General features: G+C 44.2%; 1 long non-coding RNA gene across 1 annotated transcript; it reads right to left on the bottom strand.

Annotated features, from left to right (window-relative positions):
• Nucleotides 1-1,556: 1,556 nt before the first annotated feature.
• LOC133230475 (uncharacterized) lies at nt 1,557-6,469 on the bottom strand. The gene is made up of 3 exons (XR_009730876.1): nt 6,353-6,469; nt 5,726-5,844; nt 1,557-4,654 (listed from the first exon to the last, which is right to left on the bottom strand). It is a non-coding gene; the product is annotated as an uncharacterized LOC133230475 (long non-coding RNA).
• Between the last annotated feature and the right edge of the window lie 14,990 nt (nt 6,470-21,459).

Below are 21,459 nucleotides of genomic sequence, written 5' to 3'. Positions count from 1 at the left end.
CCTGGCGGGATACAATCCACAGGGTCTCAAAGAGTCGGACACGACTCAGCACACAGGAGCACTCATTTGCTGCTGGTGGGAATGCATTTTGGAAGACAGCTTGTCAATATCTTATAAAAGTAAACATACCATTACCATATAATCCAGTAACTGTACCCCTTAGTATTTACCCAAAAAATTTGAAAACTTATGCCCACACAAAATACTATACATGGATGTTTGCATGCTGTGCGTGCTAAGTCACTTCATTTGTGTCCAACTCTTTGCAACTCTATGGACTGTAGCCCACCAAGCTACTCTGTCCATGGGATTCTCCAGGCAAGAATACTGGAGTGGTTTGCCATGCCCTCCTCCAGGAGATCTTCCCGACATGGGGGATTGAACTTACATCTACCTGCATCTTCTGCATTGCAGGCAGATTCTTTATCTACTGAGTCACCTGGGAAGCCACGTGGATGTTTATTGCAGCTTTATTCATAATTGCCAAAACTTGGAAGCAACCAAGATGTCCTTTGGTAGATGAATGGATTAGCAAGCTGTGGTACATGCCAACAATGAATATTATGTAGCAGTAAAAAGATATCAAACCATGAAAAGGCAAGGAAGGAACTTAAATGCATATTTCTAAGTGAAAGATGCCAATCTGAAAGGCTACATACTGTATGATTCTGACTATGACATTTGGAAAAGGCACACTATGGAGACAGTAAAAAGAGCAGTGATTGCCAGTGATGAGGGGTAAGGGAGGGATGAATATAGAGGATTTTTGGGGTAATGAGACTGGCCAAGATTAGGGTATTAGATTGGCCAAGAAAACCCAAATGAATTTTTTGGCCAACCCAATATTCTGTATGATAGTACAACAATGGATATGTGTCATTATGTGTGCGTGCTAAGTCACTTCTGTTACGTCTGACTCTTTGCGACCCTATGAACGGTAGCCCCTCAGGCTCCTCTGTCCATGGGATTCTCCAGGCAAGAATACAGGAGTGGGTGGCATGCCTCCCTCCAGGGGATCTTCCCAACCCAGGAATCAAACTCGCATCTCTTACGTCTCCTGCATTGGCAGATGGGTTCTTTACCACTAGCGCCACCTGGGAAGCTCACATGTCGTTATACATTTGCTCAAACCCACAGAACATGCAACACAAAGAGTGAACTGTAATGTAAACCATGGACTTGGGTGATTATGATATATCAGTGTAGGTTCACCAATTGTAACAAATGGACCTCTGTGGTGGGAGACGCTGATAATGAGGAAGTTGTGCCTGTGTGGGAGTAAATGAGAACTTGCTCTACTTTCTGTTCAGTTTTGCTGTGAACCTAAAATTGCTCTAAAAAGGTTATTAATAAAAATTGCTATCAACCACAGTGATTTCCAAACTTCCTTGACTCTAAGAAAGTCACTTTACATCCTAACTCAGAATGAACACAGGCTCACAGCAAAAGTCTCCCAAAATAACACTTCCTGACAAACACTGATACTTTGAAATTCCTCTTCCCTTCTACTTGGTTTCTTTTTTTTTTTTTTTAATGTTTCTTATGACCTTCTAAACGGATCTTGTGAGCCACTAATGAGTCACTATCCGCAGTTTGCAAAGGTCTCATTACATGCAAGAAAGGATGGCTTAACACCAGGCAAAAGCGGAGGGGTTGGACACAAACAATATTCTTTTATACCAAATACATCTTTTTGTAGTTTAATTTTTTAATTGAAACATACTTGATTTACAATGTTGTGTTAGTTTCAGGTATACAGCAAAGTGACTCAGTTATACATACATAAATATCTAATTTTTTCAGATTCTGTTCCCTTATAAGGAAACATTGAGCATAGTTCCCTGTGCTAGAGTAGGTCCTTGTTGGTTATCTATTTTATATATCAGTTCATTTCAGTCGCTAGGTCATGTCCATCTCTTTGCAACCCCATGGACTGCAGCATGCTTGGCTTGCCTGTCCATCACCAACTCCCAGAGTTTACTCAAACTCATGTCCATTGAGTCGGTGATGCCATCCAACCATCTCATCCTCTGTCGTCTCCTTCTCCTCCTGCCTTCAATCTTTCCCAGCATCAGGGTCTTTTCTAGCGAGTCAGTTCGTCGCATCAGGTGGCCAAGGTATTGGAGTTTCAGCTTCAGCATGAGTCCTTCCAATAAATATTCAGGACTGATTTCCTCGCAGTCCAAGGGACTCTCAAGAGTTTTCTCCAACACCAAAGTTCAAAAGCATCAATTCTTCAGCACTCAGCGTTCTTTATAGTCCAACTCTCATATCCATACATGACTACTGAAAAAACTGTAACTTTAACTAGAAGGATCTTTGTTGGCAAAGTAATGTCTCTGCTTTTTAATATGCTGTCTAGGTTGGTCATAACTTTTCTTCCAAGGAGCAAGCGTCTTTTAATTTCATGGCTGAAGTCACCGTCTGCAGTGAGTTTGGAGCCCAAAAAAATAGTCTCTCACTGTTTCCATTGTTTCCCCATCTATTTGCCATGAAGTGATTGGACCGGATGTCATGATCTTCATTTTCTTAATGTTGAGTTTTAAGCCAACTTCCTCACTCTCCTCTTTCACTTTCATCAAGAGGTTTTTTAGTTCTTCTTTACTTTCTGCCACAAGGGTGGTGTCATCTGCATATCTGAGGTTATTGATATTTCTCCTGACAATCTTGATCCCAGCTTGTGCTTCATCCAGCCCACCATTTCACATGATGTACTCTGCACATAAGTTAAACAAGCAGGGTGACAGTATGCAGCCTTGATGTACTCCTTTCCCTATTTGGAACCAGTCTATTGTTCCATGACCAGTTCTAACTGTTGCCTCCTGACCTGCATACAGATTTCTTAGGAGGCTGGTCAGGTGGTCTGGTATTACCATCTCTTTAAGAATTTTCCAGTTTGTTGTGATCTACACAGTCAAAGGCTTTGACGTAGTCAATAAAGCAGAAGTAGATGTTTTTCTGGAACTCTCTTGCTTTTTCGATGACCCAATGGATGTTGACAGTTTGATCTCTGGTTCCTTTATATACAGCAGTGTATATATATTAATCCCAAATTCCTAATTTATCCCTCTCCACTTTCCCCCTTTGGTAGCTGTAAGTTTGTTTTCTATGTTTGTGGATCTGTTTCTATTCTGTATACAAGTTTATTTTATGCTGAATACATTGTGCTTAATGAAAACATCCTAGTTTGCTTTTTTTAAAAAAAAAAATCTGACAGATGGAGAGTGTGCCATGGATAGGCACAGATAGGGAAAGCTAATTCTGTGGGACTAATTTCATTAATTCTTTCACTCATTCAACAAATCTGTGCTGGGAGCCGGGGTGCTGTAGCCGGGAGTCAGCTACAGTGTTGTGCTGGCGCTCCCTCCTAGCAGCTGGCAAGAACTGATTGGGGAATTTTTCGGGAATTTTGGTTGAAATCACATTAGTGACTTGAAATTGCCCATGGTGGGAGATTTTACACTGTGGAAATCAGCAAATGCTATCAGTCAGTACTCACACCCCTCAATTTTGCCCCAGATCCCATTGTCAAACATTCACGAGCACACTGGGGGTCAGCAGTGACCAACACCTGGTCCCCACACAGACAGAGCTTATGTTACAAAGAAGGTAGCATGAGGAGCGTGGTTTACAGAAATATCAGCAAAAATAAACATGATAAATGCTATGAAAGGAAAAGTTTAGGAATTCATGAGAGCATATACAAGGGGGCTCCAAAAAGTCTTCCCTGGAGACATGAAATTTGATCAGACTTGAAGGATGGTAGGATTTAACTAGACAAAGAATGCACGGAAAAGCATTTCAGGGAGCCGGTGGTGTGGTAGAGCACCTGGCGTGGTAGACGTGGAACCAGCTTGCCCGCGACCATAGCGGGCAGATGAGGACTGTCAGATGGCAATACAAGGAAGCTGCTTTCGACCAAAATTAAGACGGTCTTCCTTGACTAGCCAGAGGCAGGACTCCTTCCATTCTGCCTCATAAGACATTGCTCTTGGTTAACCCGTACCAGGGGAATCAGGGGATGTGACTCTTGCCACACGTGAGGAGTCCTCTCAGCCACTGTTGTCAAGATGTTACGGGCATTCCTTTCCAACTGATGCTTCTTACTTAGCGTGTAAGCTTGAGGTGATTGCCTAAGCTCTCCACACCACATCTATTAATAAAACATGGGGGCCATCTTGGTACCCACCTCATAGGGTTGTTCTGAGGATTATAAGAGATAATACATGTAGTATAGTATCTGGCACATAATAAGTGCTCAATAAAGTTAGCTACCACCGTTAGTGGAATCTCTAACTTCCCTACTTTCCCCTCAAACCAAACATCTTAGATATGAGGCAGGCTTAAACAAGTTCTTTTACCGAGAGATCAATTTATTAGTTTTGACCCTGTTGCCAGCATCAGAACCCTACTTTCAAATAGACTTAAACAAAATAACCACAAAGGAGATGGAACTTACTGGTACACTAAAAAGTCCAGATGTGTTTGACTTCAGATGTAGTTGGATCCAGGTGCTCGGAGGACCACACTAGAAGTGGGTCTCTATTCCTTTTCCCTGCTCAATGTGACTCTGTGTTGACCTCCTTCTCAGGCTGATTCCTCCCAGCTGGGAGAAGCAGTGGCCCTTGGCAATTTCAGGATCAGCTCCTATCAGCTGAGGAACCCAGACAAAACAATAGCAATGGCCCCAGAATTGCCTCATTTGTCCAGCATAAACACACACCCATCTCAGAAACAATGACAATGGCCAGAGGTACAACTGGCTGGGCACAATGCATATGCCCATTCCTGGAGGTGGGAAAGAGGGTCATACACAAAACCGTAGGAGCTGAACATGTGGGTGAGGATTCCCTGAAGGAAAATATGGGTGCTATTACCCAAAGAGGAGAGAATGGTTGTTGGGCAGGTAGGGGGAATGCAAGGGTATCCCCTACAGTTGAATAGATATCTGCTTGGAGGACTCAGGGCTTCCCAGGCAGCGCTAGTGTTAAAGAACCCTATTACGGATGCAGGGGCTTCCCTCATAGCTCAGTTGGTAAAGAATCTGCTTGCAATGAAGGAGACTGGGGTTCGATTCCTAGGTTGGGAAGATCCCCTGGAGAAGGAAATGGCAACCCAGTCCAGTATCCTTGTCTGGAGAATCCCATGGATTGTAGCCTGGGGTCATAAGACTCAGGTACAACTTAGCGACTAAATCACCAATGCAGGATGCTTAAGATGTGCGGATTCAATCCCTGGGTCAGGAAGATCCCCTGGAGTAGGAAATGGCAACCCACTGCAGTATTCTTGTCTGGAGAATCCCATGGACAGAGAGGCCTGGCAGGCTACAGTCCATGGAGTCACAAAGAGTCGGACACGACTGAAGCAACTTAGCATGCATGGAGGACTCAAGGGCATGAATTTAACCACCCTTCTTTCCTCCTTGAACCACATAAGGGAAGTGAGCCACCCAAGCTTTGCTCTTGGGAAGGAAGGTGTCAGGAGTGAAAGATTCTCTTTCTTGTTCATTCTTTTCTCAATCTTCCTCCTATAATCCCCTCTTTTTAGACTTTGAATCTGGTATTCCTCCTCTCTTCCCTGTGAAATTCTATCCTCCTATTTATTTTTTGGATTGAGGCTTCAGTCAGATACTACTAGAAGCTCTCCTCTGACAGTTCTCCTACTTCCAGTAGGTGAAGCCCACGTTTCAGGTTCTGATTGTGAAATAATAAGAATTTGGACTCACCAGAGAAGCAGGCGATAGGTGAATATCTATGAAGGAACTTGTATCTGGATTTGATCTTATGTACTCTGGGGAGATGAAACAGTCTCCATCACGGTGTTGTCTTTGAATGACGCTCAAACCTGAGGTCCACAGGGCAGGTAGTCAGGAAGGAAAGATAGATGTCAAGCTGATGAGAGTGAGAATAAGCTGGAACACAGGGCCCAGGCTGGACTCTATGAGGATGGGCTGAACCCCTTGCCCGTTCTTGTCACCTCTGATGACCTTGGTGTTGTGGGTGTCCTGATGGAGCCAGGGCCTTTTGTGCCCGTGTGCTCTGTCCTGTCCACCTCTTTGTGACCCCCATGGACTGTAGCCCCAGGGCCTTCACCATGGGGCTAAACACACATCTGGAGGGATTTCCCTGGTGGTTCTGTGATTAAGAATTCACCTTCCAATGCAAGAGACCCTGTTCAGGGAACTAAGATCCCACATGCCATGCGCTGACTAAGCTGCAACTATGGAAGCCCTCTCACTCTAGAGTCCTCGCCACAACTAGAGAGAAGCCACGCACCACAGCTAAGACCCGACGCAGCCAAATAAGTAAATAAATATTTTTAAAACAAACAAAGAAAAACAAAAAAAACACACCTGGCCCAGGAGGAGGGAGGATTCAAAGGAAGGTGGAGCAGTGGCAGGACTAACGAAGTGAGCCAGCAGAAAAGAGATAGCCTTAGGAGCTGCTAAATGGCGGCTACTTCCCCTCTCCCAACCCTGTCCTTAAATCTCCCATAAGAATCTCTTCTGTGGCTGAAAAAGGAATTCTGGGAAGTGTAGTTCTAATCTAAGTGAGTCAAATCATTACAAAGCTGCCACAGTCTATGTCACTTTACACTTAGGCATTTCTTTAAACCATATTTAATCTCCAAATAGAGTAATAAGAAAGTCACGCTTTTAGCTAAAATTAACTACAGTTTACCATCCAAGCTTTCCCCTGGATGAGCCTTCAATAGATTCCAGAGTTCCAAAATAGCTGTGTCAGACAGAGCCTGCCTGTACAATGTTGTCCAGATGGGAGACAGACAGATTGACGCTGTTTTGTACTCCACTGTCTTCTAAGAATCCTCCCGAGGTTTCTTTTTTGGGGTGAAGAAAACGTCTAAAATTGATGGTGGTGGTGGTTGTACATATCTGTGAATATACTAAGAATTACTATTTTTGTTGTTTTTATTTTATTGAAGTATATTTGATTTACCATGTGTTAGTTTCAGGTGTATAGCACAATGATTCAGATATATCTATATGTGTATATGTATATAGATACATATTTTCAGATTATTCTCTCTGATAGGTTATTGCAAAATACTGAGTATATTTCCCTGTGTTATCCAATAGGTCCTTGTTGATTATCTCTTGCCTGGAAAATCCCATGGACAGAGGAGCCTTGTAGGCTGCAGTCCATGGGGTTGCTAAGAGTCAGGCACGACTGAGTGACTTGACTTTCACTTTTCACTTTCATGCATTGGAGAAGGAAATGGCAACCCACTCCAGTGTTCTTGCCTGGAGAATCCCAGGGACAGGGGAGCCTGGTGGGCTGCTGTCCATGGGGTCGCACAGAGTCGGACACGACTGAAGCAACTTAGCAGCAGCAGCAGCAGTGTGATACTAAAAATTATTGATTTGTACACTTTAAAGATGTGAATTGTCTGACATGTGAATTAGATCACAATAAAGCTGTTACAAAAAAAGAAAAAATGTTGCTCTTTCCTTGAAGGAAGCGGTTCAATGAAATCAACCACCTCCACCTGGTTTATCCTCTCAAGGAATAAAAGTAAAGTGAAAGTGTTAATTGCTCAGTGGTGTCTGACTTTTTGCAACCCTATGGACTGTAGCCTGCCAGGCTCCTCTGTCCATGGAATTCTCCAGGCAAGAATACTGGAGTGGGTTGCTGTGCCCTTCTCCAGGGGATCTTCCCAACTCAGGTATTGAACCTAGGTCTCCTGTACTGCAGGCAGATAGATTCTTTACCCTCTGAGCCACCAGGGAATGAATGGTACCATATAAGGGTTCATTGTTGGTCTCTGCTGCTGGCAGATGGAGCACTTGTCAGTGGCAGCAGGCAGACCAGCCTTGGTAAGTGGAAGTTCTTGTTGCTGAGCCTGTGTACAACCTCCATTGGTGCCATATTGGCGTCCCATGAACTGATGTAGATACAAACTTCTAGACATCTCTCCTTTCAGTCAAATGGACCACCAGATGCAATGCTCAAATTTCTGTCCTCTGGGAAAATTTCCCTTTAATCCTGTTCTTCAGGAGTGTCCAGAATGGGGCTATATAGCTGCCCATTTTGGGGTGGTCCCTGCATGCCCAGCAGCACTGTATGTAAATCAAGTCTGAGTGTTTTCTTCCTCAGTCAGCTGATCACAGGGAACGCCCCATGAGCCATCAATGTCTTTTGAGAAACAGAAGACAATGAATCAGACTTCTGAGCAACTTCCTCATGCAAATTACTTGTGCCTTCAGGACCTGCTAGAGCCCAGCCTTGTATAAACCACTTCCTCGGAGTGTTGCTCTGCACACCCAGCGTTATGGCTTGTTGGATCAGACAATGCACAGATAATGACGAATAGCTCAGATTACAGGGTATCTTGGCACCTGTGATCAAGCATGCAGTCTCTACTAAAGCCCAGTAGAAAGCGTAAAACTCTCAAAAGTAGAGTGATTAGGACTTCCCTGGTGATACAGTGGCTGGCAATCCACCTGCCAATGCAGGAAAAGTGACAGTGTTAGTTGTGTCAGACTCTATGTGACCCCCTGGGCTGTAGCCCACATGGTTCCTCTGTCCATGGATTTCTCCAGGCAAGAATCATGGAGCAGGTAGCCATTTCCTTCTCCAGGGGACGTGGGTTCCATTCCTTGTCCAGGAAGATCCCACATGCCTTGGAGCAGCGAAGCTCTCTTGGTGCAACCACTGAAGCCCGTGTGCCTAGAGCCCCTGCTCCCACAACAAGAGAAACCACACTTGAAAAGCCTGTGTACCACAAGGAAGAGTACCCCTGCTTGACGCAACTAGACAAAGCCTGTGTGCAGCAATGAAGACCCAGTGCAACCAAAAATAAATAATTTTTTTTAAGTAGAGTGATTATTTTCAGTGAATGACATGACTTCCTTCCAAATCTTCAAGGTCTACTGCTGGGGACCAGCCCCGGCTGATCCAGGGTATTCGAAGGAGAGACGGCGTAGGCGAAGATCAGGAAACAATTGCTTAATTAAATGTTAATTAAGGATATAAAGAGTAATAGAATGAGGATAGCTCAGTAAAATTCAGTGAAGAAAAGAGGCTGAAATAAGGATAGCTCAGTGAGGAAATTCAGTGGAGAAAAGAGGCTGAATAATTCAGCCAGAAGGTAAGAGAAAGAACGACATGGTGAGACCAAGTTTCGGTGAACAAGGCCTGCACTTTATTTTCCAAAGTAGTTTTTATACCTTAAGTTATGCATAGAGGATAATGGGGGAAGGGGTAGAGTCAGGCAGCAAGCCAGGCTTTCTTCCTGCAAACTTATCATATGCAAAAGCTTAGGTGATTTGCATCATCTTCTGGCCCGGAGGCCTGTTAACATTTTAAGACCTTTTCTTCAGAAAACTTATTTTTCTCTAAAGGTGATTGGTCAGGAGCCACCCTCCAAAAGCATTAGATAAAGTTGCATTCCTACAGAGCAAAGGTGTGGTGGGCTATAACAAGAAAAAGAATTAACTCAAGGGTCCCAGGTTACACACATTAAAGCTACTATTTACACCAACTATATTAATCAATACACTGCCAGGGACACAGCAGGTAAGGGATATGGAAACTTAGCAGCAAACATGGCCCAACAAGTGAAAATCCCTTCACCAATACAATTTCTAATCAATCTTTTAACTACTCAAAAGAATCTGTGTTTACACAGTTTAGAACATCTCCTGCCTCTCACAGTTGGGAGGCTCTGAACAATCACATGTGGCCGGAAAAACCTATTCAGGCAGGCTAGAGGATTTCCAAAGGAGTTTGTAGGTTAAACACTGTCACACCCAGGAATTATTAACTGGAGCTGTAAGCTAACTTTTTTCAGAGAGGTAGTGGGGGACAGCCCCCCGTAAAGTCAGAGGTGTAGGTGAAAGCACAAAGCAGAAAGTAGGCAGACTCTGGTTTTGGGTGTAAATGCTCGAGAATTTCCAGGGGGACTCCTGAGGCTCGATCCCGCCTTTGCGTGTGCCGAGCCTCCTTCCTCATGACCTTTGTCATGGGCGGAGTTCCTCACTGGCTCCCAGCAGTCTACACTGTGATTCTGCAGGTGGAGGCTGCCAAAGTCTCCATCAGCATCCCTATTTTCCACCAACACATCAAACACCATCATATCAGCCTGAATCTGTGGCTGAGCTTTCTCCTGTTCTGCACGCATGCATGCTCAGTTGCTCAGTCACGTCCAACTCTTTGCAACCCTATGGACTGTAGCCTGCAAGCCTCCTCTGTCTGTGGGATTTTCCAGGTGAGAATACTGGAGTCGGTTGCCATTTCCTTCTATAGGGGACCTTCCTGACTCAGGGATCAAACCTGCATCTTCTGTGGTTCCTGCACTGGAGCAGATTATTTACCACTGAGCCACCAGGGATGACCTCTCTTGTTCAGGATCCCACTAAAACTGACAGCTTTTCAGGTCACTCAGTAAATCACACAAGGGAGATATCTGTTGACTCCAAAATCCGAAGGGGCTCCCGGGGTCTTTGCCTCTTTCTGAGTGTGAGGAAGGGCCAGGAGCAGCAACTCTTCCCTTCTTCTCCAACATGCCTCAAATCACTGGATCCTAAGAACTTTCACTCAAGTGACAGACCCCTGAATTTTTGTGGGTGGGATTGGTTTCCCACCTCTAGCATGTGAATGTCTTTCAGAAGTGTCTAAAGGGGTTGCTACTTCTTGTTCGTCAGATCCAATCATCATAATATCATCGATGTAATCGATCAGCATGAAGTCTTATGGAAAAGGAAGAGAAAGTCAGTCCAGAGCATATTATGACACGGAACTGGAGCATCCTTGAAGGGGGACAGTGAAGGTGGATTGCTGCCTTTGCCAACTGAAAACAAGCTTCTTCTTCCTTTACTTCCTTTACTAACAGGTGTAAATTAAAAAGCATTTTCCAGATTGATAACTGCATACTAGATCCCAGGAGATGTGCTGACGGTTCCAGCAACAAAACCCCCTTTAGAACAGCAGCTGCAACTGGTTGTTGTTGTTCAGTCACCCAGTCATGTCTGACTCTTTGAGACCCCATGGACTGTGGCACGCCAGGCCTCCCTCTCCCTCACCATCTCCCGGAGTTTGCCCAAGTTCACGTCCATTGCATCGGTGATACCGTCCAGCCGTCTCATCTTCTGATCCCCTCTTCTTCTGCCCTCGATCTTTCCCAGCATCAGAGACTTTTCCAATGAGTTGTCTATTCGCATCAGATGACCAAAATACTGGAGCTTCAGCTTCAGCATCAGCCCTCCCAGAGAATATTCAGGGTTGATCTCCCTTAAGATTGACTGGTTTGATCTCCTTGCTGCCCAACGGGCTTTCAGGAGTCTTCTTCAGCACCATAGTTCAAAGGCATTAAATCTTTGGCATTCTGCCTTCTTTATGGTCACAACCATACATGACCACTGGGAAGACCATAGCCTTGACTATACGGACCTTTGTCAGCAGAGTAATGTCTCTGCTTTTCACCACACTGCCTAGGTTTGTCATCACTTTGCTGCCAAGAAGCAATCATCTTCTGATTTCATGGCTGCAGTCATGGTCCACAGTGATTTTTGAGTCCAAGAAGAGGAAATCTGTCACTACTTCCACCTTTTCCCCTTTTATTTGCCATGTAGTAATGGGGCTGGATGCCATGATCTTAGTTTTCTTAACATTTAGTCTTAATCCAGCTCTTTCACTCTCCTTTCACTCAGGAACTAAAGAGGCTCTTTAGTTCCTGGATGGCTCTAGCAACAAAACTCCCTCTGCAACAGAAGCTTCAATTGGTTAAGTCTCTGATAATTCACTGCCATTCTTTAATGACCCATTTGCCTTCTTCACTGGCCAAATAGGCAAGTTGAATGGGGATGTGATAGGAATCACTACCCTTGCATCCTTAAGGTCTTTAATAGTGGTGCCATTCTCTGCAATCCCTCCAACAATGTGGTATTGCCTTTGGTTTAGTGTTTTTATAGGTACAGAGAGTTCCAGTGGCTCCTACCTGGCTTTTCCTATGATAAAATCCCTCATCCATGGGTCAGGGAATCAATGTTGGGATTCTTCTAGCTGCTCCAGATGTCTATTTCAATGATGCATTTCAGCATTGAAGAAATACCTAGAAGGTGGATTCAGGGACCAATTAGGCCTTCTGTGAGAAGTCTGTGCCCCTAGACTCCACTAATCATCTGACCACAGCAATGCTTTGGGATCCTGGGAATTAGAGTCAGTAATTACTGTGTCCGGTAATCCTTAGAAAGTTTGATTATTTCCTTTTGTACACGGCTCCACTGGTAGCTCAGATGGTAAAGAATCTGCCTGCAATGCAGGAGACCTGGGTTCAACCCTTGGGTTGGGAAGACCCCTGGAGAAGGGAAAGGCTACCTACTCCAGTATTCTTGCCTGGAGAATCCCATGGACAGAGGAACCTGGCGGGCTACAGTCCATGGGGTCATGAGGAGTTGGACATGACTAAATGATTAACATTATTGCACAAGCTCCTGGTGAATAGACACAGGTCTCTTTGGAGAAGTCTGGAAGGAAGGTTAACAGCATACATTTTTGGCAGTGTAGCAGGGCTCTTCTTCAAGGCGTGGCCTCTCCTTTGATCAAGGGCTCAAGTGAGGGGGGTGATTGAGGGCTTGTGACTCTCTGTTTTGACCATTCAGATTAGGCTTCTCTTTACCAAACCCAGAACTCCTCCACTTAGTCAGATCAAGCAAGACTTTATTTAGTAGGTTCCCCACTTATTTCATTTCTACAGGTACTGCTGTGATAAACTAGTGAATGCTGAAGATCTCTTCCAGTCACACTGTGCTCTTTACTGTTTGGGCTTCACTATTCACTATGGTAACCATGCCCATCTTATCTTTGGCATATAATTGCCACCAGGATCCATGCTACCTCTGGGTTCTAGCATGTCTATTGCTTTGAGAGATCCCACTTAATCATAGCCATTTCCACTAGAATTTCTTTCTGACCTACAAAGAAGCACCACCCCAGAGCTCCTCAAGGACGCTCAGACTCTCCATCATGAACTTATTTCTGACAGCTATGGTGAAAGTTGTATCCCCCTGATCCTCCAGGTGTGTGTGGGTACACAAGTCTTAAATGACAAAGCCACTTAACATTTCAATCTGCCTGAGCCTGTGTGGTTTTCCTCCCAGTTTTACTGAGGTGAGTGCCTGTGTGCTAAGTTACTTCAATCGTGTCAGACTATTTCTGATTCCATGGACCTATGTAGACCACTAGGCTCCTCTGTCCATGGAATTTTCCAGGTAAGAATACTGGAGTGGTTGCTACTTCTTACTTCAAGGGATATTTGTGATCCAGCGATCACACCTTACGTCTCTTGCATCTCTGGCATTGGCAGGCAAATTCTTTACCACTACCGCCACCTGCAAAGCCCTTTTATTGAGGTACGAAAGTGAAAGTGAAGCCACTTAGTTGTGTCCGACTCTTTGTGACCCCAGGGACTGTAGCCTACCAGGCTCCTCTGTCCATGGGGTTTTCCAGGCAAGAGTACTGAAATGGGTTGCCATTTCCTTCTCCAGGGAATCTTCCCTACCCAGGGACCAAACCCAGGTCTCCTGCATTGCAGGCAGATGCTTTACCATCTGAGCCACCAGGGAAGCCCTTATTGAGGTATATCTAACAAATAAAAACAGTCTACAATTAAAGTGTTCAATATGATGTTTTGATAGATACGTATACAAAATGTTAAATAATTAACAAAATCAAGCTAATTAGCATTTCCATCATCTTACAACAGTCAATTCAGTTCAGTCATTCAGTCATGCCCGAGTCTTTGTGACCCCATGGACTGCAGCACGCCAGGCTTCCCAGAGCTTGCTCAGATTCATGTCCTTCGAGTCAGTGATGCCATGCAACCATCTCATCCTCTGTTGTCTCCTTCTCCTCCTGCCTTCAATCTTGCCCAGTATCACCTCCCATAGTCACCCTTTCTTTTCTCTGTGGATGAGAACACTAAAGATATATTCTGTTTGCAAATTTCAGTATTATTCTAATAAGCACAGTATCATTAACTATAATCACCACACTGTATACTAGATTTCCAGAATTTTTCCCTCTTTTATAACTAAAATTTTATGCCCTTTGACCAACATCTCCCCGTTTCTCTCACTCTTCAATTCCTGGCAACCACCACCCCACTCTCTGCTTGACTTTTTTAGAGTCCACTTAGAAGTCATATCATGCAGTATTTGTCTCTCTGTGTCTGGCTTCTTTTATTAGCATAGTGTCCTCCAGGTCCTAAGCCTTGGGATATCATCCCCCACAGCAGGGGTCAGCAAACTGCCATCCAGGGGCCAACTCTAGCCCACAGTCTTTGTATGGCTCGCAGGCTAAAGGGGGTTATTTCATTTTTAATTGAAATTAAAATCAAATAATATTTTGTGCCATTTCAAAACATGATATGAACCGCAAATTGCAGTGTTCCTAAATCATTTTGGAACACAGGCATGCTTATCCATTTACAGGTCATCTTTGGCTGCTTTCCGGCTATGACAGGAGAATTTGAATAGTTACAACCGACACTGGCCTGGGAAACCTAAAACATGTACCATCTGGCCTTTGACAGAAGAAGTTTGCCAACTCATGCTCTGCAGGGGTACCAAGGAACTTCTGACATTTCCACCCAGGATAGGCCATCTTTGGGAACATACACCAGTCAAACAACCAAGCCAACTGTCCGAGCACTTCCCAGCCCCTCAACCTCAACCTCTGAATGCAGAGTCTCTGCTTAGTGGACCAATGTCAATACATTTGGCCTGAGCCACTTTGTAATCCTTCCACCTGACACACCTCTCTTAAGACCCATTTCCATACGTATGTTCCAGTTTTCTCTTGATATAGATTGGCAAACAGAAATTGGAGATTGTTTTGGTATTTTATCACACCTCCTCGTGGGTCATATTTTGATCTCATCTTTTGGGTTCTGTTGAGACTCATCTAGTTATAGGTGTTGGGAGCAAGAAAAGGGAGTAGGTTCTGAGTAGGATTATCAGGGTCTTACTGTGAAATTGCCTTGGGGCGACCAGTACAGTAGGGTGTAAGCTGCTGCTTTGGGCAAAGAAGATGGCACATTAAGGGGTTGGAGGTACCCAGCCTTATTAGAGTCTTCTCATACATCCTAATCCCCATTTTCAGGATCCTAGCGCTTCCCAGGTGGCTCAGTGATAAAGAATCTGCCTGCAGTATGGGAGACCCAGGTTTGATCCCTGGGTCGGAAAGATCCCCTGGAGAAGGGAATGGCAACTCACTCCAGTATTCTTGCCTGGAGAATTCCATGGACAGAGGAGCCTGCAGGCTACAGCCCAAAGGGTCGCGAAGAATCAGACACAACTGTGTGACTAGCACTTTCACTTTTCAGTCTTTCCCAAGCAATGTCCTAACTTTAGCAAAAAAGACCCCATGAGGTTGGAAGTTCAATTTGTGTTATAATTCGGTCACCCACAGTATCAGACTTGAAACTTGGTCTTCAGAACTCTTGGTCCTATGACAACGAGAAATAAGTTTCTTTTGGTGCAAACTGTGGAAGCTTCCAAGTCCCTTATACAGGTCTTGACTAGGAATTTAAAGCTCTGAGCTCATCATTTCTTTTCCCCCATGTTTTCCAGCACAGTTAGAAGCAATTAACCAATCTAGCACGCTCCCTCATTTTACTGAAATGTTCTATGGAAGCAAATGTGGAGTCACCCAGAACCTTATCTCCTATAGAAACTGATACAGGAAACTACAAGTATTGATCTGAGTAATTGCTCTGTCACTTCATGCCACGGACTTCAGTGGCCCATTTACTGCTGGAATCAGGGTCATTAACAACTTCAAATCTGATTAGACCAGAGATCCAATTTTGGAAAAACCCAAAACTCATCCTTAAGGGTCTGTTCTTCTGGAACCACTTGTAGATCCAATTCTGTATCAGCAAAGCAAAACCACTGATACATACACATGTGCGTGCGCACGCGCACACACACACACACACACACACACACGATTTGTTATAGGGATTTCACCTTTCCCCCTTATGGGAACTGAGTAAGCTGTCTCTGCAAGGCTGCTGTGTTTGGTGCTAGAACTTGAAATTCTTGGTATAGGATGGGCAGATAGATATAAAGTCAGGGAGCGCGAGAACAATCTGAAATCCACAAGGGTGGACTGAACCCCATCATTCTTGATTTTTTAAATTTATTTTATCAAAGTATAGTTGATTTACAAAGTTGTGTTAATTTCTGCTATACAACAAAGTGACTCAGTAAAAAATATATATATTTACACATGCATATATATTCTTTTTCATATTCTTTTCCATTACAGTTTATCACAGGTTACTGATATAGTTTCCTGTGCTACACAGTAGGACTTTATTGTTTATCCAGTCTATATATAATCGCTTGCACCTGTGAATCCCAACTCTCAGTCTCCTTATCCCACCTCCCTCCCCTTTGGCAACCATGAGTCTGTTCTCCACGTCTGTGAGTCTATTTGTGTTTTGTAGATAAATTCATTTGTGTCCTGTTTTAGATTTCACATAGAAGTGATATCTTATGGTGTCTTTGTCTTTCTGACTCACTTCAGTCAGTGTGATAATCTCTAGCCCATCCACGTTGCTGCAAATGACACTATTTCATTCTTTGTTTATGGCTGAGTAGCATTCCTTTTATATATATGTACAAACACACACACACATCCTCTTTATCCATTTCGATGGGCATTTATCCATATCGATGGGCATGTAGGTTGCTTCCATGTCCTGGCTATAGGATATAGTGCTGCCATGAACATAGGAGTGCGTGTATCTTTTTGAATAACAGTTTTATCCAGATATACACCCGGAAGTGGGATTGCTAGATCATATGGCAGCTCTATTTTTAGTTTTTTGAGGAACCTCAATACTGTTCTCCATAGTGTTGCACCAATTTACATTCCCACCAACAGGGTAGGAGGTTAATCCCATCATTCTTGTCACCTCTGACCTGGATGGTGCGCATGCGCGGCAGAGCCAGGGCCCCTGATCACAGGGCTAAACACACACCAGGCCCAGGAGATGGATCTGGGAGGAACAGGAGCACTCACAAGCCCTTTTGCTGCCTGACATCTAAGAGATGAATGGGCAGGTTTGACAACCAGTTTGAGCTACAAAACAGCTGTTGCCCTCATCTCCACCCAGCAGCCCTCCCAGGATGTCTCTTGTGGCCTACCCTCACCAGAAGCACACGGGGAAGGGGAGGACTCTGGAATGTGTAGGTTAACCTTGCCAAGTGGACACGTCACAAAGCCACTCAGAGAGTTTTTGAAATCCCGCTTAATCTCTCACCAGCAGGAGCCAGAGTTCACTCACTCACCAGCCTCTTCAGAGGCAGCACCCCTGCCTAAAGCAAGCATTTGGAGGATGCTCCCAGTGCCCAAGAAAAGCACAGTCTAGTCTCACATGAGCAAAGTAGATCTCTTCCAGTTACTGTGACTTGGCCTTAATTCTCCCAGAACCCGAAGCTCATCAGTATTGTACTCAGGAGCCTGGCTGTGTGACAAGAACGACTGCATTAGCTCTTGGCAAGAAACCTCGCCCCTGATGTCAGAGTAGAGGGTGAGGCTTCAGCTCAGATACTACACAGCAGAAAGAGGCGTCGGGCCAGAAGGGGTGCAGGCAGCAGATAACAGCCTTTGGGGGAGCCCTGGGGCACTAGTGGAGAGGTTTCTGGGTGTCTTTTCCGAGTCTGAGACCCAGTGCTGCTGTCTCCCAGAGGTTTCAGCAGACTCCAGTCTTAAGAATTACCCTCTTTTTTTGCTTTGTTTTGTTTGATGTGGACCATCTTTAAAGTCTTTATTGAACTTGTTACAATGTTGCTTCTGTTGTTTATGTTCTGGTTTTTGTTTGTGGGTTGGTTTTGTGGGGCTGTGAGGCATGCAGGATCCTAGCTCCCTGACAGGGAATCAAACTTGCACCTCCCAAACTGGAAGGTGAAGTCTTAATCACTGGTTGGCCAGCAAAGTCCCCCTCTCTTTTTGTATTTGAATTAAAATTGCTTGAGCTCCCTTCCCTCAACTTGTTGAGAAGGAGAAGCTCAACCTCCTTCTCACCATCTCCACAAATTCCTCCAGGCTATCATTTTCCTTGATGGTATTCAGGGTGTTGTAGGCTCAGCTGAAAGACAACATTTCCCAGTTTCTTTCTGCAGATAGAAGTGGCCAATCAGAAGTAAGTATTAATGGAAGTCTCTGGGTGGGGATCCTGAAAAGACTCTTTTAAAGGAGCTGATTCATCTAGTGGTGAGTGGGCAGATCAGTGACAACCAGTGTGAGCCACAAAACAGCTTTTGCTCTAATCTCCACCCCGCAATTCTCCCACTAGAACATCTCTCATGGCCCACCCTAAGCAGAAGCACATGGGGAAGGGGAGGATTCTGGGAAATATGGGTTAACCTGTCCAAGTGGTTAACCCCAATTATTTCTTTTCCTCTTGCTTTTTTTCCCTGGAATGTGGTGTGATGGCTGAGGCTCCTGCAGTCATTTTGTGATCTTGAGGATTAGAGCCACATTCTAAGGATGACAGAGCAGTAAGTCAATAGTAGCCTGGTTCCTCAAGACATCAAGGAACCCCTTCCCCAGCCTTGGACTACATGCTTCAGAGTTCTGTTATGTGAGACAGAAATAAATTACCTTGTTTACATCACTGATGTTTCTGGCTTATGTATCTTGCAACTGAACAGTTTCTGTTTTCAGAATTCTTGCCGTGTGAGATAATAAACTTCCTGTGCAGCAAGCTATATTACTGTTCAACAATACCCAGTTCCTTCCCTATAAGAAGGTTGTAGTTTCCTGCTCTCTCGACCACATCTATAGTCTTATGATTTGTTTTGGCCAATGAAATCTGAGCAAAAATGATGAGTATCTCTTCCTGGCAGAAGCTACAAGAGCCAGTATGTATTTCATCTTGTCCTCTTTTCTTTCTGCAATGATAAGTAGAAATATTTCTATAATAGCTTTTCCATCAGTTTAGGTCACATTATAGCTATTGGCTGACCCATGATGGACATGCAATGTAAGTGAGAAAAAAAAATCTTCATTGTTGAAAGTCACTGAGATTTTGAGATTGTTTATTACTGTCAAATTTAAGGAAAAAATGAGCTGGCTTGATACAAGGGATTAGGAGCTGACAAGTTCTTTGAAAAGGCTGGTGGGAAAAGAAAAGAAAAGGCTAGTGGAGTGGGTTCTAGGCTGCTGCTGCTACTGCTAAGTCGCTTCAGTCGTGTCCAACTCTGTGGGACCCCATAGACGGCAGCCCACCAGACTTCCCTGCCCCTGGGATTCTCCAGGCAAGAACACTGGAGTGGGTTGCCATTTCCTTCTCCAATGCATGAAAGTGAAAAGTGAAAGTGAAGTCGCTCAGTCATGCCCGACTCTTAGTGACCCCATGGACTGCAGCCTACCAGCCTCTGTCCATGGATTTTCCAGGCAAGAGTACTGGAGTGGGGTGCCATTAGGCTAAGACTTTGCAAATGATTCTCAGAACATAACTGTAATGAGAAACTCATTCCTCCTTCTTGCATTTTCCTTTATCCTCACGCTACTGCCACACTTCTGATACCAAATGTGGGGTTTTTTCCCCCCTCACCAAGCAATTCTGTGTCACCAGCTAGATGTCCTACAATTCAATTCAACTCTGACATTAACCAGAATTAATGCTGACACCACAGGTTAAGGGCTCAGTCCTATGAGACTGAGCCCCACTTCAGATGCCAGTCCCTAGCAGGTCCCCAGGTTACCCACAACTTTTGTCCAACTTGGTTACTAACTGGAGGTTCCCATGACTCCCCCAAATTTGGATTCAATTGTTTCCAGAATAGTTTATAGAACTCAGGGAAACATTTACATTGACTGGTTTATTATATAATAAAGGATGCGATAAAGGATACAGATGAAGAAGTTCATAAGGGAAGATCTGGGAGGGTCCTGAGCACACAGAAGCCTCTGTCCCCTTGGAATTTGGGTGCATCACCCTCCTGCTATGTTTTAATGAATTGAAAGTTCTCTGAACCCTATACTTTGGGGATATTTATAGAGGCTTCTTCATCATGTAGGTATAATCAACCATTAACTCAATTTCTAAGCCTCTCTCTCCTGCCCACGAGATAGGGAGTGGGACTGAAAGTTCTAAGCTTCTAACCATGGCTTGATCTTTCTGGTGACCAGCCCCCCACCCAAGAGCACACCAGGCACAGCTTCATTAGAACAAAAGACACCACTATCACTTAGGAAATTCCAAAGGCTTGAGGAGCTCCATGTCAGGAACTGAGATCAAAGACCAAATGTTAGAATAAAGGATACTCTTAATGTAATTTCCTATCACTTAGGAAATTAGAAGGCTTTTAGGAGCTGTGCCAGGAACTGGGAGAAAAATCAAATGTGTGTGTGTATATATATATATACACACACACAGCTCCTAAAAGTCTTCAAATTTTATATATATATCAGATCAGATCAGTTGCTCAGTTGTGTCCGACTCTTTTCAACCCCATGAATCGCAGCAAGCCAGGCCTCCCTGTCCATCACCAACTCCCGGAGTTCACTCAGACTCACGTCCATCGAGTCAATATATAGTCTTTGAATTGATCCACCTGGAGAGCTTCTCCCTCCACCCCAGTAGAGAGGATCCATTGTACATGCCATCTTCAGAATCTTACAGCTCCATCTCTGATCTCTGATCTAGGACCCAGAAGTCATCACAGCCCAGGAAATAGCCCTTTTGTTTTCAACTTTGTTGTGTTTTGTATCCAGTAAAGTGTGATAGTAACTCAGTTGTGTACAACTCTTCAAGACCCTATGGATGGTAGCCTACCAGGATCCTCTATTCATGAAATTCTCCAGGCAAGAATACTAGAGTGGGTTGCCATTCCCTTCTCCAGGAGATCTTCTCAACCCAGGGATTAAAACCATATCTCCTATACTGCAGGCAGATTCCTTTTGTCTGAGCCACCATACACTAATCTGAAGTATACAGTTCAGCCAATTCTGATCAATAGGTACATTCAGTTTATCTGTATCGCTGTCAGGGTATAGAACACTTTAATCCTTCAAGAAAGTCCCCCCCTATCCCTTCTCCATCAGCCTCCTGCTTTCATAGTAAAGGCAATGTGGCAGTAGAGGAGGCCACTATTATTCTGACTTCTGTTACCATCAGTTCAGTTTGCTTACACTAGAACTTCACATAAATGGAATTATACAGTGTGGGTTCCTCTCTGTCTGGCGCCTTCCACTCATGACAATGCTTTTGAGATTCGTTCACGTCGTCATGCGTACCAGGAATTCTTTTCATTGCTGAATAGTGTTCCATCACTAAATTTGCTGCAGTTTGTATCCACTCACCTATGCTGATGGACATTTAGACCATTTCCAGTTCTTCGTCATTATAAATACTGCTGCTATAAACACTTGTGTAGTACAACTCATTTCTGGACACCTGGTTTCCTTTCTCTTGGACAGATAT

The sequence above is a fragment of the Bos javanicus genome, chromosome 18 (assembly GCF_032452875.1).
Source record: "Bos javanicus breed banteng chromosome 18, ARS-OSU_banteng_1.0, whole genome shotgun sequence".
Lineage (NCBI taxonomy): Eukaryota > Metazoa > Chordata > Mammalia > Artiodactyla > Bovidae > Bos > Bos javanicus.
This window is presented reverse-complemented; position numbering and strand designations above follow the sequence as displayed.